General features: G+C 44.7%; 1 protein-coding gene across 8 annotated transcripts in view; it reads left to right on the top strand.

The window, feature by feature from the left end:
• The first annotated feature begins 314 nt into the window (after positions 1-314).
• Positions 315-10,436, top strand: part of fat1a (FAT atypical cadherin 1a) — a 185,649-nt gene continuing 175,527 nt past the window's right edge. For 7 of the 8 annotated variants that reach the window (XM_078397687.1, XM_078397679.1, XM_078397661.1 and 4 more), the window contains exon 1: positions 315-510. The gene's annotated coding sequence lies outside the window, so the exon portion shown is untranslated. Of the gene's footprint in view, positions 511-4,002; positions 4,159-10,436 lie in introns of those variants that run through there. The other variant, XM_078397696.1, reaches the window with a different exon arrangement.

Genomic DNA, 10,436 nt, shown 5'->3' with positions numbered 1-10,436 from the left:
TTTGTATATTTTAAGTCGATCAACTCAGATAATGACTGCGTGAATCAAAAATAAAGAACGCAATATGCAATTCTGTATGTTGTACACAGGCGCACAAACAGCAAAAATGAGCAAGTAAATTGGACTTTTATTTTTATCGTGTGAAATGCTTTGGAATGTGTTTTAAACTTAGGAAACTTTCAGTGCATTCCCAGACACGGGAGACGGCGGGGAGGGGAGGGGAGGGGAGGGGAGGAGTGACTTACGTCACAGCCTCTCATCCAAAGACATCCCAGCAAAAGGATTGTGTGAGTAGCTGACTTTGGGAAAGCTTTTACATGAATCTTTCACTTTACCCACATCGTTACAAACTTGTTTTGAGTCGCTGGAAATGTGATGGTTCCGAAGAATATCACCTCCGATCCCGCTCTCTGGCGGAGTGAATTAACAAGGAGGAATAACGTTGTCTTTTTGCCTGGCAATCCCCGGGATTTTATCTGCTCGGGAACTGTCGAGTCCCCATCTGTCGTGGTAAGTCTTCGCAATGGTGTGCGCAACGGTGATTTCAGACAGGTGCTATTTCAAGCCAGGCCTTGTAATTTCAGGTGTGATCGTTTTATTTTGCATTGACATTGAAACGAATGGAGATCGAAGACAACGTAACTCACCTTGGCATCAAATTCAATGTGGCGAGGCGCAGTTCCTCAAAAGTAACCGCGAAAGAAAGCTGCGGTAACTCGGGTTTGTTTGAATAAACAGCACGATTTTCAAAGCGCAGATCAAGTTGTTTGGAAAGCAGGTTTAGTGCCTGCAACAGTGACGAAGGTGCACCAGAGACGTCCAGTTAATGGGTGCATTTGGTGATTTTTATACTGAAATTGTGTGATTGCTTAAGTTTGCAGCCTTAAGTTCTGCAGCGGCGATCAGACCATCTCAAAATCCTTTCTGCGGCAATATTGTAAAGGAGCGCCCCCATGTGTCGGTGGCACAGAAGTCAGTTCAATAAGTAGCCCCCAGTTGAAAGTAATAGCCTGTTCCCATCCCGATGAATACTTCATTGGGATATCGCTCAGACCATTTTATAATTGAATATGTGTTTCCAAATCTGCTTCATGCGAGTCTGGAATGACTGATTAGTAGGAATTTTTGGAACTCAAAAATGTGACACCAAGAGGAAAGTGATTTTACAAAAGGATTCCAATGAAATGTGCAAGGTGCAGGCTTTTCACAAGTCGAATCGACGCATCAGTAAGTTTGCCTGGTACTAGCCCTTTAGACTCCATAACAAGGATTGATCAACGCGACCTTCTACCCGGAACCAGGATGGGCATCAATATTGCAATGATTAATACTTTTGTTATTGGTATCAAAAAATGCTGGAGTAACTCAGCAGGTCAGGCAGCATCTCGGGAGAGAAGGAATGGGTGACGTTTCGGGTCGAACCCTTCTTCAGACTTCTGTCCAGAGATGCTGCCTGACCTGCTGAATTACTCCAGCATTTTTTGATACCTTCGATTTGTACCAACATCTGCAGTTATTTTCCTACAATACTTTTGTTATTGTTCTGTCAATGATAACTGTTCCAACAGAAGTTCTTGAAACCCCAGATGAGACTTTAAACCGCTTCAATTTGATTTTGGGTTTGGTCTTTCAACAGACTAGACTTTAGTAAGTATGCCTTTTCAGTCAGTAGATAGTTTCAATAAAGGTTTCACTGGTGTGTGAGGTGAGAAGTACTGAAACCAAAATGATATGTTTTACATATATTTTGGTTACAATGACTGCATTCAAATATGTTATGGATTTTGGCGATCAAGTCTACAACTCCTTGAAAGTGGCAACACAAGTGGTAACGTGGTAGAGTGGCAAAGGAGGCATATGGCATGCTTGCTTCCAGAGGTCACGGCTTTGCGCTATATAAATGTAATGCATTATTATTGTTATTATTATTATAATGCAGGTTTGGACTTTGGTTAGGCCGCGTTTGGAGTATTGTGTGCTGTTCTGGTCGCCCCATTAAAGGAATGATGTGAAGGCTCCGGAAGGGTTGCAGAGGAGGATTACCAGGATGATGCCTGGATTAGGGGATATTAGCTATAGGGAAAAGTTGGACAGACTTGGATTGTTTTCTCTGGGGATTTGACAGTAGTATATAAAATTATGGAAGCCAAACAGAGTAGAGAGTCAGAATCTTTTTTCCCAGGATGAAAAATATCAATTACTGGAGGGCATTGTTTTAAGGTGAGAGGGGCAAATTTTAAAGTAAATTTGCGGAGCATGTTTTTTACACAGAGCGAGTGAGTGCCTGGATCGCGCTACCTGGTGTGGTGATTGATGCAGATACGCCAGTGGCATTTAAAAGATATTTGTAAAGGCATGTGGAGCGATAATGGGTTATGTGTAGGTAGGTAAGTGATGGGCTTGGCATCATGTTCGGCACAGGGTTTGTGGGCCGAAGGGCCTGTTCTTGTGCTGTACTGGTCCGTCCTCTGAATAATCCTCCTGGAACCAAATTAAACCTCGGCTATCATTGACAGAACAACATAAAATATGAACCATTGCAATACTGATTTCCGTCCTAGTTGCGGGTGAAAGGTCGCATTGATCAATCTTGGAGTTGTTAATTTCAAAGTCTGAAATTCATGATGAAATTGTTTGTACAGGAAATTGGTGACTCCCCCTTCATCCTCGCGGTGCTTGCCGGCAGCAGTCAGAGTAAATCAAACGACTGTGTCTCGCTCGCAACATTTGATAAGCAAGAGTAACACTAAACGCAAACTTTCCCCACAGTAAATTCATTTTAACTTCTGGAACTTGGAAGATTTGTTTATTAGCAAGTAATGTTCGGCTATGTAGCATTTGAATGTAATTCACTGCTATCGATCTTCTTCGATTTGGAGGGGAGGGACAATGCTATTTTAATTTGCAGTCTAATGTAAGATCAATAAAAAGGTCTCAAAATAGACTTTGCCAATGTGGTGTAATGCTATTTTGACGGTTTTCCTATTAATAACAGTTCTAGTTTAGAATAGCCCTTTTGTAAATGTCATTGGCATAGCACAGTTGTCCGTTGTTTTGTATGGAGAGTCAAATCATATCAAATTGTTGCCATTCTATCATTCCAAGTGTGTTCACGGAGACATCCACCCTATAATGTTACTAACTTTGCGAATGGTGGATAGTTCATGTCAGTAGTCAAACAAAATCTGTGCAGCGCAACCCTTTCGGCGTGTTTAAGTATAGTCTCTTCCTTTTTTCTCCACGTTACCGTCGCGGTTACAGCGACCTTTTGATTGGGGAGGGACGTTATTATGACTGCCTGGTTACACCTTTGTTCGTTGCTGAACATTTTGTTTCGTGCTTTAAAATATTATAAGATGCTTCAGAGGAACTGAGTTTCGTCTGAAGATATATCTGGAAAGAAACTAATTGTATCGTTTTTGGAAGTTAATTCTTTCTCTGATCGACGGAACTGTGTCGTGACGGAGCAGGGAGATAGATACACACACGGTTTCCGAGTGCCACAGGACCATTAACAACTGCAAAAAGAAGTGAAACTTTTAAATGAATGCCTGGAGACTTTTAGTCGAATTGTTAACTTAATCCCATTAAAATCAGTTTCCACCAAGTTCAGTTGCGGTTGGTTGATTTTGATCAAAAGACGTAGACTGTTTACTAGATGGGGGATAATTACAAGCAGGGATATGGGCGGACTGAACTGAATTGAGGAGTGAGTGCGTGGAGCGAGTTGGGGGAAGGTCGCAGTGTGTGTGGGAACAGAAGGTAGCCGGGGCTCTTGCAGCTGCATGCCAGGGGAAGGTAGTGCCGGGCACGACGCATGCTCGCCGCCAGCCACAGCCGGACCGGCCAGGGGAGAAAGGAGGGAGGAGGGGGAGAGAGGGAGGAGGGAGAGAGAGAGAGAGAGAGGGAGGGAGGGAAGGAGTGAGACACTTACACCATGCTGCATTCAGCCAGGACAAAGCCGCCGGTCGCCTCCCACTCGAGTTAATGCCTCGGCCGGGGGGCGTCGTGTGGTAGCGGGAGCGGGAGCGAGGAGTTGGCAACCAGCGCCTGGAAAGTTTGTGGGCTGTTGGAGCCCAGCCCAGCCCGGCCCGGGGAGGAGAGGAGAGGGAACTCTGTGCCCGGGACACAGCACCGCACCGTCCAGCGCCAGCCACCGTGAGTTCTCACCGCACCGCCTTTCACTCCCTCCTAGCATTTGACTCTTCCAGTGTGGTTTAGTTGGGCCGTTGTGCAGCCAGCGCTCCCTGGGGAAGTTGGCGGTGGCGTCGCTGCGGAGTTTGTGTCGGACAGACTCGTCTTGGGGCGGGGGTGGGGGGCTAGAGCAGGGCAGGGCAGTGGGGATGGCGGCGCTCTCTCTCTGAGACTGAGGAAAGGCGTGAGAAAGCAGGTAACTCCAGCCACCTGACCGGCCATCTGTCACACCGGTTTTAGCTCATCAAACTTTTTGTTTGCCGGGGGGGGGGGGGGGGGTTATTTTGTACCAAGTTGATTTGGCATTTTGATCTTTTTTCTCCTCGCACGAGTGGTTTCTGTCGTGCATGAAGTCCACAGCCCGGACGGTCTCTAGGGTGACGGGCACAGTCGCCCATGTCTCGCTTTGCAAACAAACAACAACAACAAAAAGACTTTTGGGGGAGAATGGAGTGCAGTTTCCACGAGTGCAAAGCTGTTTCGGGTCTCCCCACCCCCCCCCCCCCCCCCCCCCCCCCATATCCCATCCTGATCAGAGGGTGGAAGGAATTGGAGCCTTTCCTAATTAGAGCCTGAAGAAGGGTCCCGACCCGAGGCGTTGTCTGTTACATTCCCACCATTGATGCTGCCTGACCCGCTGAGTTACTCCAGCGCCTTTGAGGTTTGCTGGAGCTTTTCCAAAGCGGCAGGCGAGCACCGCGACTCGAGCAGCGCGATGTCTCTGTGTGTTTGTGCATGTGGGAGAGCAGAGTATAGGTTCGAGGTTGAAATTGGGGCGATCCCGGGAAGCTATGGCTTCATTTTAATTTGTAAACGTTTCAACACTGCGAGCGGGCGTTACACTATAATATCCGCACCAGCATGCAAGTCAGGTCCAAATCAGGCAGCGAAGCGGTCTCTGACTGGGGGACGTGCAGCCACACGTGGTGAGAGGAACTCCTGTTTCAACAGTGGAGGTTTACCTAGCCGGATCAAAAGGAAAAAAAGTAAAGCGTTTGCAACATGACGGTAAACGCCTGTCTGGAGCTCCTCAAAGTGCTGTCTCGATGGCGGTAGTTGGGGATCCGGCGTTCAGTCACGCCACCGCGAGTGAGCCCAGTTGTACAGTGGAGTAGTTTCAGCAGTCGGGAGCAGGTCGCCTTGCAACTCAACTGCTTCCAGTTGTTGCGAGGTCGACGCTGGCAAGGTACGACGAGGAGAGCCTGTAAGCTTATTTCCCACCACAGGGAAGTGGTTTTGCTGCTTCGGCATTTTTCTTTTGGTGATAATTTGGACGATAAGATTCTTCAATGGGAGGGGAATGAGATCAGAAGCCAACGTTGAAGTGGACTGACCATTCCTTACCGTAAAGCGTGTTGGAGACGATGCCAGAGATGCTGCCTGTCCCGCTGAGTTACTGCAGCATTTTGTGTGTAATTTCGACTTTTGTTGGACATCTGCTGGTAACTTTGAATTAGGTTTGGAAAGAGATGGTTGGAAACCAATTTGAGAGTTCTTCCACCGGTGTTGTTGTCGATAAATGGTTTCTGATCAAGGTGGATCAAGGTATCCTGTTATTTCCTTCCCGTGCTGTATCTGAAGTCATAGTACCACTTCAAAGTTTATTTACGAGTTACAGATTGACTCTCAGGAATAACTTGCAGCCGTTAAGATTACCGATTGAAAATTCTTGAATTATTTTTATTTGTTTTCAAGTGGTTGCTGTTTCACAATGTTCCTTCTCTATTATGCTGTAGTTTTGAAATGTTAGTAATTAATTTTAGTCGTTTGGTCTGACATACTGTTTTGTTCCAGTGCAGAATGTTTTATTGTCCAGGGTGTTTGGAAGTCAGCAGCTTTGGTGTTTGACTATTTAGGTCGAGTAGATTCACTCATGAAAGTATGTTGGGGAGGGAGATGTGGGCATGAATAGGGAAGAAAATGATGTAATGGGCTAAATTTTCTTAGGAGTTTTGAGTTTTTTGTTTGTGGAGAGCCCCCTAACCGCGTGCCATTAAACAGTTAAACCAGCAGACACAAGAAACTGCAGATGCTGGAATCTTGAGCAAAACACAAAATGCTGGAGGCACCCAGCAGGTCAGGAAGCTTCTGGGAAAGGAATGGACAGGCAACATTTTGGGTCAGTACCCTTCTTCATCTGATTCAGGTGCCGCCTGTCCCCCTGAATTCCTCCAGCAGTTTGTGTTGCAGTTCAATCTGCTATTGGGAAATATTGACATATTATTTTAAGAAATTGCCTCTTAAGGACAGAATTATAATTTTGTTCAGTACAGTAACAAAAGATAGAGGAATGATCGTATTCTCATGTTTCAATGAGGCGTATGATACACTTGTCTTCATTCGTCGGGGCTTCAAGTCAGGAAGTAATTTTACAGCTTTATAAGGCTTTGGTTAGGTCACATTTGGAGTATTATTGCAGTTCTGGTTCGTAACTCTGCAGGACGGATGTGGAGGATTTGGAGAGCATGTAGAAGAGGCTTACTAGAATGCTGCTTGTAATAGAAAGTATTAGCTGGAAGGAGAGATTGGGCAAACTAGGATTGCTTGGATGCACACTGAAGGCTGAAGGGAGACCTGATAGAAATTTATAAAAAATTATACGAGGCATAAATAGTGTAGACAGAGAGAATCTTTAATCCTCGGGTGGAAATGTCAAAGGCAAGAGTTATGGGTTTGAGATGAGGTGCAAAATTTAAAGATGATGTGCAGGGCAAGTTTTTGTTTTATATGGAGTGGTGTGTGCCAGTGGTGGGTGCAGGCAGATACGACGGTGAAATTTAAAATGCTTTTGGATAGACAGGGAATGGAGGAATATGGATCATGTGCAGGCAGAGAAGATTAGCTCAACAGGTATTACATTTAGGCGGGCATTGTGGACTGAAGGACCTGTTCCTGTGCTGTACTGTTCTATGTCTTAAGTGTATTTGTAAGTTCACATACTGAGGTTGTTAATTTGAATAAAATGATCAGGGAATTTGTGTTTTTTTGCAACAAAAAAAAAGCACTGTTGATATTCTTGGGCAATATTGATGAAGGGGAACCAGAGTAGAAAGAACTTTATAAAATAACAAGTTTTGGATTCCCAGAAATAAAATTCACTCATTTGTTCATTGGCATAAAAGCTGAAGTAGAAAATTGATTGATTTTACCATTGATACTGACAGGAAACTATTATCTGAAAGATCTTGGCTGCTCATTAACAGAATCTCTCTTAAATCATCATAAGTGACGGAATGGTCAGGCTTTCTCTTCTTTGGCCAAGCTATGTGAGTTAGTGTCATTTTTTTTGTCAAAATCCGATCTAAATAAAGTTGAAGTTGTCAACAGGCTGGTGAACTGTACTGTGATGACTTCTGGGGCATGTTTGGACATGTCCAGTTAATGCTGCTGATTCTTTTACTAATTGTTAACGTCTCAAATCTTGCTGAGAGCTTTAAACTTTGAGGCCAAGTACACAATGAAACTTCATTTAGAAGAAGCACAAATTAGATTAAAGCTAGTGGTTGAGATTTGCGATGACCCTTGTTTTCACACAATTTAATTAGTTCATTGGAAATTAGAAATATGGTTAATTCTCTGATCCACACTGAGGAACTGATTTGGAAGATGTACATCAGTACATCAATTATGTAGTTTAAATAATGCCTCAAAAAATGCCCATGCAGACCAATTCAGAAAACCTTTAAAAAAAAATGTCACTGATAACATTCTGTTGGCAATATACTTTGTAATTCCAGCCATACATGTCTTTTTGAAATTCTATTTTCCAAATATAGATATTGTACATAAACGAATGACCAATTGTATTTCTTTGTGATCTATGAAGGCCATGGGTAGGAGTTTGTGGATGACAACTTGAATGGGGATTGAGGATATTTCAGTGTCAAAGCAGCAATGGGGGATTTCGAGGTTGAGTGATCAAATTTGGCTAATTGGGCAGGCAATAAAACGAAGGCAGGGTGTGGCAGAACAGCTGATTGGGAGAGTGGTGGTGTGGAGGTGAAGTGATCTGTGTGGAGGGTAAATGCGAGGCTTTAGGTCGAGAAGTTCTGGCGTAGAGTGTCACGGTGGGATAAGTTGTGGTCGTGTTTTTTCCTTTCTTAACTTTTTGCTGCAGTAAAGATGACAATTAGGGCAGTTGTAGTTCCTCCTGCAAGGTATGGGAAGTCAGGCAGTCTTTCAGTGTCACTGATGACTGCAACTGTATGAGGTGCATCCAGCTGCAGGTCCTTAAGACCGTGTTATGGAACTGGAACAGCAGCTGGACAACTTTGGGATCGTCTGGGAGACTGAGCAGGTGACAGGTAAGAGTTGCTGTGAGGTGGTCACGTCCAAGTCAAGTCAAGTCAAGTCAATTTATTTGTATAGCACATTTAAAAACAACCCACGTTGACCAAAGTGCTGCACATCTGACCAGGAAAAAAAAAGGGTAGAGGCAGAACGTAGATGGGTGGCCACTAAGAAAAGGAGTAGGTGGTCACTAAGAAAGGGAGTAGATGGCCACTAAGAAAGGGAGTAGGTAGAGAGTGCTGGAGTCCCCTGTAACCATTCCCCTTGACAACAGGTATGCCTCCTGGATACTGTCGGGGTATTGGGGGATTGGGGAGGGGGGGTTGGGGTGCAGAATGCCCGGTCAGACGACGGAAGCAAGCAGCAACAGCGGTCCAGTTTGCAGTGTGGGGCCTAGCTCTGAGGCATAGTTAGGAAGGGCGTGGTGAGCAGAGCAATAGTGATAGGAGTCTCTTTATGCAAACAGACAGGAAATTCTATGGCAGCAAACAAGACTCCAGGATTTTGTGTTGCCTCCCTGGTGTCAGGTCCAGGGTGTCTCCAAGCAGTTGCAGAACAGCCAGAAGTCATTGTGTAGATTGGCACAGATGACATGGTAGGAAAAGGGATGAGGTCTTCCAAAGTAAATATAGGGAGCGAGGCAGATGATTAGAAAGCAGGATCCTGGGGGTTGTAATCTCTGGAGTACTCCTGGTGCCATAGAGTAGTGAGGATAGGAATAGGCAGATAGGACAGATAAATGCGTGGCTCATAGATTTGTGCAGGGGGCTGAGATTCAGATTTCTGGACCATTGGAATCTTCTCGGGCAGATGTGACATGTACAAGAGGGATGAGTTGCATCTGAACTGGAAGGGGATCAATATCCTTGCAGGGAGGTTTGCTAGTGCTACTTGGGAGAGCTTGAACTAGAGAGGCAGAGAGAGTTAACCAGACTAGTATGAGAAAATAACTGCAGATGCTGGTAAACCAGACTAGTAGGTCAGATATTGGAAGGAGTGTTTGGAAGGTGGAAGTTGGGGCCAGTAAGTTTTAAGGGAAGAGCAGGCAGGGACGAGGTGAAGGAATATGATGATGCTGATGAGCTGAAATTTGTTTATTTCAATGTAAAGAGTATTGTGGGGAAAGGAGATGAACTTGGAGCTTGGATTAGTACTTGGGACTATGACGATGTGACCATTGTGGAAACGTGGTTGCGAGAGGGGCACGACTGGTAGGTCAATGTTCTGGGTTTTGATGTATCAAACGTGATTTAAAGGGAGGCAAAAGAGATGGAGGAGTTGCTTTACTGATCAGGGAGACTGTCACGGTGACACTCGGAGGACATACTGAAGGGTTTGTCCAGTGAGATGATATGTGTACAGTTTAGAAATAACAAAGGTGCAAACACTTTAATGGGATTGTACTGTAGGACCCCCAATAACAAGCGGAGATAGAAGAACAGATATAGAGACAGATTAGCGAAAGATGCAAGAGCAACAGGGTTTTCTTACTGGTGAGTTTAACTTCCCCAATTTTGACACGGACTTGCTCAATGCCAAAGGCTTAGATGAGCCAGAATTGCAGTGCTTGTGACATGTATCCAAGAGGGTTTCTTGAAACAGTATGTGAATAGTCCATCCTGTGAAGAACTTACTGGACCTTGTGTTAGGAAATTAACTTGGCTAGGTGACTGGTGTTACAATGGAAGAGCATTTGGGTGATAGTGATCATGACTCGAATTTTAAGATTGTTTTGAATAGGTAGAAGGCTGGGCTTTGTGGGAATGTAATAAATTGGAGTTAGGCAAACCACATTGTTATTAGACAGGAGCTAGGGAGGGTCCCAGGGGATTGGAGAGTAGCTAATGTTGTTCCTTTATTCATGAAGCAGAATAGGGAGAATCGGGATTATCCAGAGAATCCTGGCTGGTGAGCCTCGCATTAGTGGTGGGAAAGTTATCGGAGAGGATTCT

Source organism: Rhinoraja longicauda, chromosome 1 (assembly GCF_053455715.1).
Source record: "Rhinoraja longicauda isolate Sanriku21f chromosome 1, sRhiLon1.1, whole genome shotgun sequence".
NCBI lineage: Eukaryota > Metazoa > Chordata > Chondrichthyes > Rajiformes > Arhynchobatidae > Rhinoraja > Rhinoraja longicauda.
Note: the sequence above shows the minus strand (reverse complement) of the source record. Positions and strands in the feature narration are given on the sequence as shown.